This window comes from Chionomys nivalis, chromosome 5, assembly GCF_950005125.1.
Source record: "Chionomys nivalis chromosome 5, mChiNiv1.1, whole genome shotgun sequence".
Lineage (NCBI taxonomy): Eukaryota > Metazoa > Chordata > Mammalia > Rodentia > Cricetidae > Chionomys > Chionomys nivalis.
The window spans coordinates 79,466,578-79,485,079 of NC_080090.1; the positions used below are offsets into that span (position 1 = coordinate 79,466,578).

At 35.8% G+C, this 18,502-nt stretch overlaps 1 pseudogene; it reads right to left on the reverse strand.

The window, feature by feature from the left end:
• Nucleotides 1–17,073: 17,073 nt before the first annotated feature.
• LOC130874157 (CYFIP-related Rac1 interactor B-like) lies at nt 17,074–17,718 on the reverse strand (annotated as a pseudogene).
• Nucleotides 17,719–18,502: the final 784 nt, after the last annotated feature.

Below are 18,502 nucleotides of genomic sequence, written 5' to 3' on the forward strand. Positions count from 1 at the left end.
AGAAGAAAAAGAGGCAAGGAAAAAGTGAAAAAAAAATACAGCTAGCCATAGAAAAAGCTGTGGATTCTCTTGTATGCTGTAAATATTTACCATTCTAATTGGTAGCCAAGTAGGAAGCATCTGCAGGGTGACCAAACTAAGAATGCTGGTAAGAGGAACAGCACAGTCAGGAGTCGTCAGTCAGACACCAAGGAAGCAAGATGAGAATGCTTTATTGAGAAAAGGTACCAAGCCATGTAGTTAAACATAGATAAGAATTATGGAATAATTTAAGTATAAGAGCTAGTTAGCAATAAGCCTGACCTACCTGCTGAGCATTTATAATTAATATAAGTTTCTGAGTGATTATTTGGAAGCAGCTATAGGATGGGAAGGGACAGAGAAACTTCTTTTACAAAAACACACATTGTAAATAAGGAGGCCGCTAGTTAGTTTTCAGTTGCTCGGCCCCAAAATAATCTCTCAGAAACCATATTATTTGCAATACTGTTTGGCCAATAGCTTAAGCGTATTTCTGGCTAACTCGTCTATCTTAATTTAACCCATTTCTAGTAATTTGTATATTGCCACATGGCTGTGGCTTACCAGGTAAAGTTCCGTCTGGCTCCAGTGGCTTACATGGCTTCTCCCTGACTCTGCTGCCTTCTCTCTCCCTGCATTCAGTTTAGTTTTCTCTGCCTAAGTTTTGCTCTATTAACAGGCCAAGGCAGTTTTCTTTATTAATTAACCAGTTTATATTCACAGCATACAGAGGGTAATCCCACATCACATGCACAAAAAAAATCTCATAAACACAAAACTGAAAACGATAATATGTAAAAGACTTGCAAATTTTATTTTTTTTAAAGTTGCAAGAATGTCATTGAGTTTGTTTTGTGCTAACTATCTGTTGCTAAGCATGAGATATGCTATTATCATGATTTGTATACTCAAATAGTGAGACTACCTTGGAGAAAACTAAAATTTTTTTCTGTCGTGGGCTGTAATCAACTGGAGATAGATTCTGGGCTTGTGTCCACTTCCTTCTAAAGGACTAGGGCCATATCTAGCTTTGTTGTAGGAGGCTGCTTATTCGTTTCCCAGTCACTCTGGCCCAAAATAACCACAGAGAAATTTGTATAAATTGCAATACTGTTTGGCCAGTAGCTTAAGCATATTTTTGGCTAGCTCTCATATTTTAAATTAATCCATTTCAAATAATTTTATATTTTACCATGAGATTCATGGCCTGCTGGTAAGGTTCTGGCTGGAAGTTCATGTCTTTCTCATCTGGCAGTTCCATAGTTTCTACAGACTCTGCTTTCTTTCTCTGAGAATTCATTTTAGTTTTCCTAGCCTAGTTACACTCTGATGAGACATTGGCCAAAAGCAGTTTCTTTATTCATTATCCAATAAAAGCAGCACAAATACAGAAGGACTTCCCATACTATTTCCCCTTTTCTGTTTAAATAAAAAGGAAGGTTTTAACTTTAACATAGTAAAATTACATATAACAAAACAGGTATCAAACAAAAATTATAGTTACAATCTTTATATCTACTTTATCTTTTTTCATAACTAAGGAAAACTATAACTATAACTACCCATTCTTCAACTCTATCAAAGACCCCAGAAGAATATAGTATTACTTAGATAAACAGGAAGCACATTGTAAGCAACTTCCAAAACTCTTGTCTCATTGTCATGAAAAGTTAAGTTTTTAAAACATTTTAAATGCTATATTCTGTAGTCTTTAAAAGATTTGAAAAATACCTATTTAACTGAAATATATTTCAATATATCTAGAAAACCTAAAAAGACTACAAGCTTGACTATTATAGATGGCTATCTATTAACCTATATTTCTTAATTATACATTACATTTTTAAATGAGCTGCACAAACAGAATACCTTAATCAAGAGCAGAAATACACATATAACAAAATTGACCTTAAGTTTTTATCAATAAGCTATGATCTATACCAATGCAAGTGTCTATAACATAGTTCCCTTTAAATGTAAACAAACGTTTATAAGTAATCATGTAGGGTATTTGGGCATAGTTCTCTCCAAACTGCTTCCTGCTTTTTGTTGCATGAAGTAATTTTGGAGGTGTTCACAATAATCTTTCGGGTGGTCTTGGTCTGTCAAACCACATTACTCTGAAAGAAATCCATAGGCTCTCATCTTCTGTGAAAACAAAAGATGAACCTCCAAAGCAACAAATCCTCAGACCCAAATTTCAGAATCAAGATACCTTTAAAATATCTATGTTGGTTTAGTTTAGCAGCCCATACTTGAAATGTCTCACTGTACTTAACTTCTTCACAGTCAAAAATTTAAAGAAAATACAATAATATACGTAATGCAGACTCTGTGTATATTTAATCTTTATGTGGCTTATTTTTCTTATTCTATAACTTTTTCTACAAGTTTAATATTTATTTTGTTATCTGTAGTCCTTTAATCTATGATTGTCTGTACTCTTTTGTATTACATTTACTGTGTGATGGAGGAAGGTTAAAAAATAAAGAAACTGCTTGGCCCCTCATAGGTTAGAACATAGGTGGGTGGAGTAAACAGAACAGAATGCTGGGAGGAAGAGGAAGTGAGCTCAGATGCAGGGCAGCTCCTCTCAGAGCCAGATGTGATGAAGCTCTGACCCAGGATAGACATATGCTAGAATCTTCCCGGTAAGCACACCTTGGGATGCTACACACATTATTAGAAATGGGCTAGTCCAGGTGCGAGAGTTAGCCGAGAAGAGGCTAGATATAATGGGAAAAGCAGTGTTTAAAAGAATACAGTTTGTGTGTTGTTATTTTGGGGCATAAGCTAGCCAGGCAACCAGGAGCTGGGGTGGCAGGAACACAGTCTGCAGCTCCCACTACAACTGTGTCTTTACTCTTTTTCTTCTCTCTCCCAAATCTATGTACATTTTTTTATGCACACTGTGTCTTGTTTAGAGGTCTTTTATGTCTAAATCTGTCCTGCTGTGTATCTGAAATCCTTTTCTGTCAAGGAGTACTTCTCAGCAGTGTTACTAGGACTAACGCTGCTTTGCCTTTTGCCTCCACCCAGTCCACATGCAGAGGTCTGTTCACTGTCTCCTTTGAGCTTTGCACACTAACCCAGTTTCAAGTATACAGTGGATCTATGTAGCACCATTAAGGAGATTGTAACATGCTACTCACAAACCCTATTCAAATGCTCGACCACCCTGAAGGAGCCAGAGCTCGTGCAGGCAGCACGAAACAGTGAGCTACCATTTGGAAACCATGCAGTTTTTTTTTTCTTTTGCTACTACCACTGAATCAGGAAGACCTCTCTTAAAGCAGTCAGTCTCTGCTTGCTGTCAGCAAACAGAGCAAGAATCTTCTTTAAACTCTGGTTTATTTTGTCTAGAATTCCTTTCCAAGCTCTCTCAGGTTTTTATGTAGATTTAGTTACCCACATTGGTGAACCAATCTCTTGTAGGAGGCCACTTGTTCACTTCCCAGCTACTCTGACCTGAAATAACCACACAGAAATCTGAATCATTTGCAATACCATTTGGCTAATAGCTTAAGCATATTTTCGGCTGGCTTTTATATTTTAAATTAACCCAATTCTAATAATTTTATATTTTACCATGAGACTCATGCCCTATTGGCAAGGTTCCAGCTGGTAGCTCATATCTTTCTCTTCTGGTGGCTTCATGATTTCTACAAACTCTGTCTTCTTTCTCCAAGCATTCAGTTTAGTTTCCCCTGCCTATCTCCACTCTGACAAGCCATTGACCAAAAGCAGCTTCTTTATTCATTATCCAACAAAAGCAACACACATAGAGAAGGACTTCCCACACCATAGCTTAGATCCATGCATGTTCTGTGCATAATGTCACACACCCTATGAGTTTACATGTGCCTGATGTGTTTAGAAGTCCTTGTTCCCTTGGTGTCCTTCATCCCCTCTAGCTCTAACAGTATTTCATCCTGGTCTGCCTCAGTAAAGAAAGTTGATCTAGTCAAGCTCTTTGCTTTAGAAGAGAATTAATAACTATTAATATATAGAATTATATGGTGATATATAAAGAGAATAAGTAAAACCTATTTAAAAATACATTAATAAAATACACAAGCCTATATGAAGCTGTTTTAACCTTGTCCGTTGTACCTTTACACTACTTCAAAGAGATAATTTCTCCTCTGATTTCACTCTCTTTTCTTAAGGAAAAGGATTATGTAAAAGAAGGAAAAATAAGAGAAAGGAGAGTAAAGGGTAAAAGAAGCTACATAGGTGTCTTCATCTTGATATTATAAATAAGAAATTTGCAGTTTTCTTTGCCATTTAAATTATCTGTGTTCTATAGCTTGTTTATATTATCTGCATAAAACTGTGGGTATGGTGAGCACATCCACAGTGAAATTCTAGAGAATACCCTAAACCTAATGTTTTACTCCATAATTTGATAATATAGAGAATAAACAAGTATAGATCATCATGGTTCAGAAATAGATGTGAGAAAAAGCTGAGATGGTAGGCTTTGATTTTATGAAATAAAAGAATAGCAATTGGTGTCTGATTGTATAAGCTCAGGGGAAAATGCTATATCTTGTGCAATGTAAGGAAATTGATTTAAAGGGAATTAAAGGAAAAGAAGTAACTTTGCTTTACTGTTAAGCCAATCCTGCACCATACACTTGTCATCTCAATGAGATGATGAGTATTGGTTGTCAGCAGGAATCACCCAGTCAACAAGCATCTGGATATGTCTCTGAGCATCTACTAGACCAAGATAACTAGATTGGGGTACTGCATGGGAAGGAACACCCTGCACTGGTAAACAATGTTCCATGTGCTGGACCCTCTAACTCATAAAAGGAGAGAGTAAGCTGAGTAACAACAGTAACCTCTCTCTGTTTCCTGACTGCAAACACCGTCTGAGCAGGTGCTTTGTTTTCTCACCTCTATGACTTTCAGAGCATAATGACTGGGCCCTCCAATTGTGAGCCAAAGCAAAAGAGCAAAAAAAAAATTACCTTTGTAAGTTCCTTTTGCCAGGTGTTTTGTCATAGCTACAATATCAGTTACTAATACATTCTGTGCTGCTCATTCAAGGTGGGTTTCTACTTAACTATTTTTTTTTATTTTCTTTCACTGTTTTTCTTCTCAAACGTTCTTCATAAATAAATATAACATGTATTTTCTCTGTTTATATAATTAAACTTTCTTCAAGCCATAAATTCTGTAGCCACAAACCACTAAAACCTTGATATTATGTTTAATCTGTACTTTCATTGGTTCTGTTTGAGCTTGTACTTTGGCTTGATCTCTCAAACATTCAAATATTGTGTTCTTAGATTCAACATGGAAATGTGGGCCTCCTCCATCTATTGACAATGGAGACATCACCTCCTTCCCTTTACCAGAATACCCACCATTATCATCAGTCGAATATCAGTGCAAGTCCTTCAATAAAATACAGGGCAACAACAAAATAACATGTAGAAATGGAGAATGGTCAGAGCCACCAAAATGTTTAAGTAAGTAACTCATTTTCATAGATCATGGGAAAATCAGTTTCATAATTGGGATATTTTTATCTTTATAATAATACGTATATACATTATAATTACTCTTTTCTCACATTCACATTTACCAAATATCAGCATGTAAAGAAAACAAGATTATTAAATTTTTTATATAAAAATAGTTAACAAAATTACATGTTATTCATTATAGAAGTTAGCTCAATTCGAGAAATGACCAGGGTAGCTAAAAGATAAAACAATTATATTTTTATTTATTTTAAGGGGAAAACTCATGAAACAAGAGTAAGATGGCCAAACTCAGTTGTGCTGTGAGAAAACCACACAGAGAGAGGGCACCTGGGCCACATGCCATTTTTCTCTGGGTCCCAGAAAGCCACACACTAACTTGGTCCCACCTCTTAAAGATAATTGGTTGGCAAAGTTTCCCCATCAATTCATTATTGAGTGCTTATTAACATGTATTGATATTCATAAATTTTCATGCCAGCATAATATTTCCATACCTGTGTACATTTTTCTGTGACTAAATCCAGCATCTCTCATACACCCTCCCATTCCCTTAAATATAACATCTAATTCTACTAATCACTGCCAGGCACTCAGGAGCAATCTCTTTTTCTTTCCACTGTGTGAGAAAGATCACAAAGGACTTTTCTTCCTGTGTTTGTCCTATTTCACTTAATGTCCCTCCATCTCTATTAACTCACCCTCCCACTCATACCACTCAAACTCTACCACTGTCACATATTCAGGAGGACTTTTCTTTTCTTTAAATTTTCACTGTAAAAGAGAATACATGAAACTTAACATGCTCTCTTTGGCTCATTTTACTTATTGTCCTGCAGTCATTTTCTCACTCAAATAATAAAAAATTATGATGTCTGAAAAATATTCTACCATATGAATATATGACACTGTCTTTATGCATTTATTAATTGATGGTAATCAAGATGGTTTTCCATCTTAGCCATTTTCAGCACATTCATTCTGAAATATCTCAAGGGACTTTTAAGAGAATGTTTGCACCTATATTTGCTTCTTCTCCACACTTGCTTTATGCATCTTCTGCTGTGGTGGGAATTATATGTTCTCAATGCTTGATATTGGCAGCTATTTTTTTCATTTTTAAATGCTACTCTAACCAGAGAATATTATGTTATGGAAGCTATGTTAGAGATGCATTCCTTCAGGTTTTTTTTTATTTTCTTTAGGCATTTTTTGTTGGCTGCTTATTTTCTAGTTCGAGTCAGATTTATTGTATTATACAGTTTTTTCAAATAAAAAATAATGCTTGAAAGCTGAGTTACTGTAGGCTTATGAATTACTTAATAATATTTTGGTATATTTTTCCTTTCAGATGCTTGTATAACATCAGAAGAAATTATGGGAAAACACAATATAAGTCCCAGATGGACAAAAATTCAAAAGATTTATATCCAATCAGGGGACTATATAGAATTTATATGTAAATATGGATATAAAAAGGCAAATACGTCACCTTCATTCCGTACAATGTGCATTGATGGTTACATCAATTATCCCAGTTGTACAAAAACTCACCAAGGCCAGCTGGACTGGTTCTGAAAAAGCATGGGATAAAACCGGACTCGCTGAACATAATGACAATGAGGACTGCTGAGAAGTCAAGAACAATGGCACTGGGTTTTGATCCTACTGCACGTACTGGCTTTGTCGGAGCCTAGGCAGTCTGGATGCTCACCTTACTAGACCTGGAAGGAGGTGGGAGGTCCTTGGACTTCCCACAGGGCAGGGAACCCTGACTGCTCTTTGGGCTGATGAGGGAGGGGGACTTGATTGGGGGAGGGGGAGGGAAATAGAAGGTGGTGGCGGGGAGGAGGCAGAAATCTTTAATAATTAAATAAAAATAAATAAATAGTTGGCTTAGTGGATGAATGAACCTTTGTTTAGAAAATGAATACATATTACTAACACAGTTTCAATTTATGTTTGAAGTATTTCTTCTCATAAGTATAAACTTGATTAATTTGGAGCCTGAGATATGATTGTTACAAATGCAAAAAAGTGCATTCAAAATACCTAAACCAGAGTGTGGCAAGTCCTAGCACAATAAACAATGACAAGAATATGCAACTACTTCAGTGTCTGTTTTGATCCACCACTTTTCAGTTCTCCAATTTTCTTCGATACTTTGAACCTAATTCTCTGATTCAAAGTTAACTGAACCCATATTGTCCCAGTCTCCAAATTAGTATTATTTCACAAATATATAACAACCAAAGTGTCATACTTAACATTGATAATTAATATAAATAATGCTACATAATATTTTATGCTAATAAACAGATCTAAAAGTATATTTATTATTTCCTGAGCATATTAATTTCTCAATTTAAATATTCAATAGTTACACAAAATAATTAAAATTTACTGGGTATCTGATTCCGTAGCTATCATAATGTCAATATTAAAAGCTATATTTATTCTGAACAGGCAATAAGCACATATATACTTGTACCCAAAGTAATAGAAAAGGAAATTAACAATAAATACAGTAAAATTTATTTAAAAACTATATTTATCTTTAGAGGTAATAGGTTAAAGGTTTCTATTTGATATCTTTAAGACAATTTCTAGTTTACAGTACCAAACATAACTTATGTACCTTATGACAGTGAAAAAGTGATATATATTCAGCAACTGATGCTGCAATCTTATATTTTTATTTCTGGGTTATAAATATGTAACTGATACTGCAAAAATGAGTGGTAGTAATGCACCGTAGCTCCTGTTTGACCAATGAAAACAAGCAACATTTCAAAAGCCCTGTGTTTCTAACTCTGATTAATGAAACATTAGTATGTAAAATGAATTTTAAACATTGTTTTCAGTGTACCATGGCTAGTAAGATATAACTCTTGTATAAACTGAGGAATATAGATGCTTATCTTTATTTTTCTATATCTCTACCATTAATACAATCAGTTTAAAACCATAACAATAAGTTACTTAAGACAAGAATTTCAAAAAGGTTCACTAATATCTGGGAGAATTATAAAGATGTCAGTGATGATTTTAATATCAAATGTCAGTTCATTGATTTATGGTTTATAATATTCTATTTGGCATTTCAGCATGTAATTCTGAGAATTTTGAATACATAATTTAAGGTGATATTTTTCACTCATCTTAAATGCCTTCCTTTACTTTTGGCAAAAAAAAAAGTCTAAACTTTCAAAATGTTGAAATGTAAAAGATAAACAGAGCAGGTTTGTTGTATATTATATATTAGACAGTGGAAATACTGTTGAAATGCCAAGAAAATGCTTAACTATTACTAGTTTAAAATAATTTTTAAAATAATCATATTTAACTTTAACACTTGTGAAGGCAGTTGTCTGCCAGCACCACTGTAACAAGTGGCTGTAAACTAGATGTGCTGCTTTAAAAGGCACTCATGTCAGAAAGTTGTACAGAACGGCATATCTAAGATGATAGCATAAAATTTAGTAACTGCCCATGACGTTTTTTTCTTAAGTAGGTGCCACTGCATGGCAGCATTTGGCAAGGAAATGCTCTGCAGTGTCTTTTTAATGAAACTAACTCCATTAGTGAGGAAAGGCTTCTGGACACAATTACCTGGAAAACCCCACTATGGTATCATTATGAAGATGATGTGGAAGCAACATGTATTGTTCGGGAGACACCACATTAAGACTATAGCAAATGAATGATAAAGACATTCCATGAAAACAAGAACCAAAACCATAGCAGGATTGTTATTCATGTCAGAGAAAATAGAACATAAAACAAAAACTAAAAAGGAAAAATTAAGATCATTGTAAAATGATAAAATAAATTTACTAAATATATATACATAAAATAGATATGTGTGTAACTTATTTAATATGTGAAACATATTTATAAATCTGAAGAAGAAATACATTTAAGTGAATAAACAATTGAGTTCTTCCATAGCCCTCTGTTAAATGTGGACTAATGAGACAAACACAATAAACAACACCAGACTTGAATAATATAAATACATATTCTCTTGATCTTCAAAATTACATTAGTTCACAAATAAATGAAGCCAAATGGACACACTTCACATTACTAACAATTATAGGTAATTGAACGTATTTTGAAAATGTTACCTAAAAAGAGTAGTATACACATCAAAAGGCATATAAAACACTGTCCGGGATAAAGCAGACACTATGCAAGGAAGTCATCTTTAAAATCTAACTGAGATTTTACTCTCACCTCCTCATAAAGCTACTCCATGCCATCTAAACGGAGTTACTGCAAAGCTGAATGCATGCTTTTCAGTTTTCAGTCATAGCAGGAAAAAAGCTGTGCCATTTTAAAATGCTGGCTTTCTGGGCCATCCTGCCAGGAAAAACTCTGACTCTTTCAGGCAGGCGATCCAACTACAGAGCATTTGAGTGTGGTTTCTGAGTGAAATGCTGCACCTTGCTTGCTGGTAGGGACCTAGAACTGCCACAGAGTTGTGGTAATAAAAATGGCTCCCGCAAGTACCTCTACCATGAGGTTGGAAAGCTAAGGAATAGGCTGGATTCAGCCATCAAAGCCACGGCTTTAATCCTCTCCTTAGACTCATGTAGTTAGAAAAAGAGAGATATGCAGTAAAGATAGATTCAAAGAAAAAAAACTCTAAGTGATTTACAGTGTGTTTAAAAATATATGCAGGATTGAAAAAAAAGTTAAAGTTCTTAAAGTAAAGAAAGAAAGAGAGTAGTTGGGTGTGGTGGCACACACCTTTAATCCCAACACTTGGGAAGCAGAGGTAGATTGACCTCTGTGACTTCAAGGTGTGGTAGCACACACCTTTAATCCCAATGCCTGGGAGGCAGAGACAGATGGTTCTCTGTGAATTCAAGGACAGCCTGGTATACAGAGTTATTCTAAAACAAAGATATACAGAGAACCTATATCTCAAAAAGTAAAACTAAAAATTAAAAAAATAGAGGTTAAAATAAAGTCACACAAAGATGGAAAATACACAGAGAATCTTGATACTGTATGCTATTATGCTCTTTTTGAATTGTTTGAATGCTGAGGAAGGAGCAACAGCTGCTAAAAGATATTTGTTTATAAATGCTGCTGAACTAATCCAAGATAGATATTTTGAAAATACCTTGACTTCAAAATTTGGATCTCAGGTTATGATGCTTTGGAAAAGTCCTTCTTTTGTTTTCACAGAGGATAAGACCCTGTGGATTGCTTCTATCCCAATATGGTATGATAGACCACACCCTCCTGAAAGGTTGCTGTGAATACCCTCAAAAAATTACTTTGCTCAACTGCCAACTGAAATGAACCTAGGAGACAGGTTATACCATGAAAGACCTAAATAACAGTGCCCCCATTCAGCAGGAAGCAGTTTGGAGAGAAATAACTGCATCCATTTTCCAAATATTGTTTATAAATGTTCTTTTACATTTAAAGAGGGATACGATATAGATATGAATATTTTGCAATGGTATGGATTTTAAGGTCAATTTTGCTATATGTATATGTATTTCTGACCTTGACTAAAGTATTGTGATTGTGTAGTTCATTTAAAAATGTAATGTATAATTAGAAAATATAGGTTGTTAATGGATAATCATCAATAATAGTCAAGCTTGTAGTCATGTTAGTTAGATTTTCTAGATATATAGAGATATATTTCAGTTAGATAGGCATTCTTCATATCTTTCAAAGACTACAGAATATGGCATTTAATGTTTTATTAATTTAGGGCTTCTCATGACAATGAGACATGTCTGCTCCTGGCAGGACCAATCTACTTCAAGAGGAAGATGGGCATCGAAGAGGCTCCTTATGGAGTTTGATAGCCATTTGAGCAAGAAACTGCACTTGCCTGGACTGCTGCATAAACTGGACACAGAGAACCATCAAGGAGAGGACTGCTGAACTTGCCTAAAGAAATGTCTGCTGGATACTATGGGCCTGTAGACTGAAGATGGATGCCCCAACAGTACAGAGGAACTTTGGGTGACTGTACAGGCAGCGAGATGTCTATCATTTCTAGAGTTTTGGAAGTTGCTTATTTCTTGTTTACTTAGGTAATATTATATCTTTCTGGAGTCTTTGATGGAGTTGAAGAATGGTTAGTTATACTTATAGTTTTCCTTAGTTATGATAAAGATAAAATAGATGTAAATATTGTAACTGTAATTCCTGCTTGGTAACTGTTTTGTTATATGTAATTTTGCTATATTAAAGTTAAATCCTTCCTTTTTGTTTAAACAGAAAAAGGGGAAATGATGTGGGTGAGTCTTCTATCTATCTGTTGTTTCATTGGTTAATTAATAAAGAAAACTGCTTGGCCTGATAGGTCAGAACATAGGTAGGCAGGAAAGACAGAACAGAATGCTGGGAGGAAGAAGGCAGTGAGGCAGACCCCCTAGCTCTCCTCTCCGAGATGGACACAGATTAGAATCTTCCCAGTAAGCCACCACTTCGTGGTGCTACACATATTATTAGATATGGGTTAGTCAAGATGTAAGAGTTAGACAATAAGAGGCTAGAACTAATGGGCCAGGCAGTGTTTAAATGAATACAATTTGTGTGTTGTTATTTCAGGAGTAAAGCTAGCCGTGCGGGAGCCAAGCAAGACGGAAAGCAGGCCTGCTCACCTCTTCACTATAGGAATTGGTTAAAATCATTTCCCATTATGTAGGCTGCCATTTGGTCCAATTGACAGTGTCCTTTGCCTTATTGAAGCATTTCAGTTTCTGTAAGCTGGAACATAGTCTCCTCATAGTAGTATGTACCATTAAGCAGTGCTTAAAGCATCCCACTGCTTTCCTAAACTAAACTCCCAAAGTTCAAATTTTTCTAAACTAAAGCATAATCAGGCCTGTCACAGAAATGCCCCAGTGTCTGGCTCCAGCTTCTGCCCTAGTGTTTCTATTACTGTGAAGAGATACCAGGAGCACAAAAACCCTTATAAAAGAAAACATTTAATTGGCATGAGCTATAATTTCAGTGATTTAATCCATTATCATCATAATGACAGGACATGGTAGAGAGCAGGCAAACATGTGTCCTGAAAAAGGAGCTGAAAATTAATACATCTTGAGCAGCAGGTAACAAAAAGTTATAAATGTGGCTTGAGCATGGGAGACCTCAAAACTCACTCCTGCAGTGACACACTTCCTCCAACAAGGCCATACACACTCCAACAAAGCCAAACTTCCTAAAAGTGCCACTCCCTATGAGCTTATGTGGGACAATTACATTCAAACCACCATACATGGCATACCAACTTACACTAAGGCTAAGAACTTCCCCTCATATTAAAGCTTGATGAGGCAACCCAGTAGGAGGAAAAGGGAACAAAGGCAGGAAAGAGTCAGTAACCAGGAATTAGACACTTGATAGTTCAAAGACATAGGATAGAACTGACCAAAAAGACCAAAAAGAAAAAAAACAAGTCAAAGAAATGATTTCTAATGCCATTCTATTATACTCATAAGCCACAGCCTAGCATAATCATCATCAGAGAGTCTTCATCCAGCAACTGATGGGATCAGACACAGAGTCCTAAATCCAAACATTAGGAAAATCCAGCAGAAAAGAGGAAGGAAGGATTATGGAGCCAGAGGGGTCAAAAACACCACAAGAACACAGCATACAGAATCAACTAGTCAATTTTTATTGTAAGTCTTTTACGTTCTTGGTTAGGGTTGCCCCAGGGTATTCTAGATTATTTGATGCTATTTGTGAAAGATATTGTTTCCCTGATCTCTTTCCCAGTCCTTTTGTCATTTGTATATATGAATGCTACTGATTTTGTGAGTTAATTTTTGTGTCTAGATACTTTGCTAAAAGTGCTTATCAGCTGTAGGTGTTTTGTGGTGGAATTTTTAGGGTCACTTGTGTATACAATCTTATACATCTTTATGTATAAAACTCTATCACCTACAAATAAAGATACTTTGACTCTTTTTTCAATTTGAATTCCCTTGACCTTCTTCAGTTGTTTTATTGTTCTAACTAAGATTTCAAGAGCTATATTTAATACTACTTTTTTGAATATATAAAAAGAATGGACAACCTTGTTTTGTTCCTGATTTTATTGGAAGTGCTTTGAGTTTCTCTCCATTTAAGTTGATGTTGACAATGTGCTTGCAATAAAATACCTTTATTATATTAAGTTATATTCCTGTATTCCTAATCTCTCCACAACTTTTATCATGAATGGGTGTTTGCTTTTTGTCAAAGCACTTTTCTGCATCTCATATGATGATCCTGTGGATTCTTTCTTTCAGTGGTATAAGAGGGTCTTCTTTCTATGTGTTGCTTTCATTGGTTGAATAAAGAAAATTACCTTGGCCTTTTGATAGGGCAGCCCTTAGATAGGTGTGGTAGACAGAACAGAATTCTGGGAGGAAGAAGGCAATGTGTCAGATGCCATGGCTCTCCTCTCCAAGACGGACAGTGGTTAGACTCATGTGGTGTTTGACTCACACAGTCAAGTGGCGATACACATTAATGGAAATGGGTTATTCAAGCTAATGGGCTAGGCAGTGTTTAAATGAATACAGTTTCTGTGTACTTATTTCAGGAATAAGCTAGCCAGGGCACAGCCTGCCGCCACTTCTCATTACTACATTTCAGTTTGTTTATATGGTGCATTATATTTATTAATATCTGTATACTGGGGCCATCCTTGCATCTCTGGGATGAAACGTATTTGATCATGGTTGACAATTGTTGATGTGTTTGTGGATTCAGTTTACAAGTATTTTATTGAGTATTTTGCATCTATGTTCATAAGGGAAATTTGTTTGTTAATATTTTGGTATGCATGCATGCTTCTACCTGCTTAAAACATTCTTATAGGTTGATATAAATTTATTATATTGCAATGTACATTTCTAACTCTGATCTAGATACTTATAAAATTGTTTAAATTTGGATATCATTGTCCTCATTTATTGCATAGTTGTTTATTGTCTTAGTCTTTAAGTTATATAGGTACTAAGAACAATAGTCATCTGTGTTTGTCATACTTAGACTAATCAGGTTCTTTAGATACAAAGAGATTATATTCTGCATAGATAGATAATCTTCAACCACTTCAAAGAGCTGTAGAAAATGGCATTTAAATAACTTAGAGTTCTGTTGAAGTGAGATACAATTGCTCCTGGTAGCACCAATCTATTCCCAAGAGAATGTTGAGTACTGAAGACACTACACTTGGAGCTTGTTTTCTTCTTGGCAAAAACTTGCCTTTAGGGCAAAGAAATGCCCATGCCTCAACCACTGACAAGATACGTAGTATCTGGAAATGGATACACAGGACTGTCAAATCTTTCCAACACAGGGTAAGATGGTTTTAAAAACAAACAGGTAAGTAGCTTGCAAGCAGCGTATATTTATGAATATGTGTGCATGGGGGGGATGTTTTAGTGTGTGTGCACACACGTGTTTGTGTATATGATACTAAATATATTTGTAAGTTTCTACCAGGACCTATAGATGATAATAATCATTTCATATTTTTGTAAAGATTGACTGAGTAATGAAAGACTTATAAAGGAGGTAACTCTTCATAACCAGCAGCATCGCTGATGTACATACTCAGGTTTAAGGGAATGATGTAGAAACGATTTTGGAGAAGACTGAAATATAATTTGATGATAGAAGCAATGCCATTCAGAAATGAAAAGAATATATGCAAATAAAGTCCTGAAAAGTGGGACAACCAATGGATATCTGAAACACAATATTAGCAAGATATATGGAGCTTTTACCACCAATAGTGTCAAAATAAACTAACATCAAATATAAAAGGGTTAGCAGCTTCAGATATCACAAAATAACACAGGAATCCATAATTTTAAGTATCATGCAACAATGGGGATTAGTTAAAAATAAATAAAAAGAAAAGGTTTCACTGTATGTAAGGATATTACTACAAAACTCTGTGAAAATACTCAAATACACTATGTAGTTAGGGAAAATAGTAAATTGATAGTGAGGGAAGCTGTGTAGTGTGCATGTAAGAGCAGTATATAATGTATATGTTCTATTAATATTTCATGTGGTGCAAGTTTCCATATCATAAGTCTAGTAATACATGTGGAAACTTACAATTCAATAAAACATATAAGAATTTACAGTCCATTGTTTTAATGTGTGTATACATTTATATGATAGATACATACATACAATTATCCACATTATGCTAGGGAGTTGTATTTATAAACCTAATGTTACTAACATTAAGCTATAGCTTTATATTCATTGTACTGGTCTTTCTTATTCATTGTACCCTGTTATGTTTAGTGAAACTACATTTATTGAATTACCTGACAAAATAAAAATTATGTTACTATATGCCACACTACTACTAGTACAAGTAGATATACAAACTAGTACTAGTAAATATGCTGAGTAGTTAGCATATTTACTACTCCTTGACACATACACCAGAGAGAATCTGGTAGATATATCACTGGCATCAGTGAGAAAAACAGGAGAGGAAGGGAACAGATGGCTAAGCACTGCCTTCTCATTCAATCATTGCTTACTCTTAACTCAGGTTACTATGCTAACACCATATGTCAGTTTTTAAAAGGTCCTGTTTTGTCATCTTTTAAATGTTACCAAAAATATTATAAATCACACAAATCCAAAATATAAGCTTCATATTTATTAATAGCATTCTGAGATATTCACATACTTGATGAGTGTGTGTTATCTATGTACAACAATGGATTTCTTTGTGACATTTTCATATTTATTCATGAGATGTTTGAAAGTCTCTTATTTGCCAATTAAGTGATACACCAGAAGACACTTAAGCTTTATCCATTTAGCTAAATGAAGAGATAAATGATCATCAAACACAAAAAGAAGATAAAATTAATGATTCATTTTAGCACAAATTCTAATTGTTCTTAGTAATAAAAACCCAGAGTCAGATATTAGTGGGTTGGAGCTGAAGGATCAGAGAAGCAGAGCGGCCAGCCACCCGAGTTCTTACCTCTGTCAATGTTCAAGTCAAATGGGTGATCTTGTCTTTATGAATCTTCAGACTGCATCTCAAACTGAATCCTCGGACTGCATATGTCTTTACGAATCCTTACATTGCCCTGAGCTGATGTTTCATCCCACCTTATATTTCTCTCTCCGCCAAGCCATATCCTTGGCTTTCTCCAGCTCCTGAATGCTGAGATTAAAGGCATGTGACTCCCGAGGGCTGGGATTAAAGATGTGTGCATGTGCTACACCTGGCATCAATGACTAACTAGTTGTGGGAGCCCACTTTGTCACTCGGTTTTCATCTGGAGTCAGTTTTGACTCATAAGTCATTTGAATTTAAGTTTGCCTGCTCTGCCTGCTCCAGTATCTTTGAGGGCTATGCCCATGGGAAAAAACATTTAGCCCATGAGAAAGAAGACACCATCTAGTAGTATGCATACTGCTAACGCTAAACCTTGGGCACATCGAGGTAGAAACTGACACTGCTTGCGAGCAGCAGGCTCACAATAGAGGAGCCCTGCTCCATCTGCAGCAGGGACTTACTGCACAGCTCTTACTGCAGCAGGGACCTAATTTCCATGGAGGTAGTCTCTTCACTCAAATGTTTTTTTGTTTGGTTTTTTTTGTTGTTGTTTTGTTTTGTTTTTGTTTTTGTTTTCTTTTTTGGTTTTCTTGTAGACAAGGCTGGCCTCGAACTCCCAGAGATCCGCCTGCCTCTGCCTCCCAAGTGCTGGGATTAAAGGTGTGCGCCACCACCGCCCGGCTACTCAAATGTTTTGTTGTGTACCTGAGAGCACTGAGAAGACCTTCTACACGATTAGAAGATTGGTCCTTAGGAACTTTGAAACAACCTTTCATATCAACTTTGGAAGTTTTGGCAAATTCTCCCCCTGGATGGATGTAGTCATAGAGTACTATGACACCCACCATTACCCTCAAGCAGAACGGTACTGTCACTTCATCGGTAAATCTGTTTCTGTACTCTAGGTCTCCAGCATGACTCTGCATATACTTGACATGGGGCTTAAACAATCCATGATGTTTTCTATTGATAAATTTTTATTCTCTGATACAAATTTTGTTGTTGTGTCACTCAAGATTTTCAGCGTCGGGGTAGCCTCAGCATAAAACAAAGACATCGATTTGCCAATTCATTGTTTACTTTAGTTTCTCCTTCTGTCGGGACATTATTAATCATTTTCTTGTTTGCTCTTCACCTTTCACTCTCTACTTTTGGTCTTCCTATTCCCCAAACTCTCCAATATCTCGGCTACACTTTTTCCTCAATGACATTGCTTTCATAGGGCCTTAAGCATGCTATGGTGTTCGCAAGAAGAAAATGCGTGAGAAATGTAGAGCAAAGAACATTCAGGTGGCAGTGAGACCACAGGTAGTTTCACTTATCAGGTAAACCGATTATTGGTAATTTAAATTCCCAAACAGAAACCATTATTCTTACAAGTACTAAACCAAACAGGAAAAAAAATGCAAAAGAAATTAATAATCTATAAAAACAATCTAAGAGGAAACGTGAGATCAAAAACCTAACCTGTTCCTTGGTACAGAGGGGATGCTGGCCCCAGCAAGGGTGAAGTCTTGACAGGCCCTGCCTTCCAAAACCAGCTTCTATCACTCACCCATCCCTCGTGGTCTTTTAGAAGCATAAGTAGAAAGCATCAACGCCAAGTATTGGTACAGACCGCGAGTCCTATGTATGGCTCCAAGTGAGGCTGGGAGCTGCTGTGGTGATTTTAAGTGGGCCGCCTGTCTGGATTTACAGTGCGATTGCTAAAGGCAATTGCAGAATTATGCTGCAGATAAGGAAAGGCTGTGATGAGGAATTAGGGTGGTTTTGAGTAGACTCATCACGTTCTCTACACTTCAGATAGTAAAAGAGTTCGAATTGTGTCAGAATTTGTAACTTTAGTGACTGTATCCTCCCTTTACGTTGCTGTTTTGTGGGGGATTTAGAAGAAAATGTA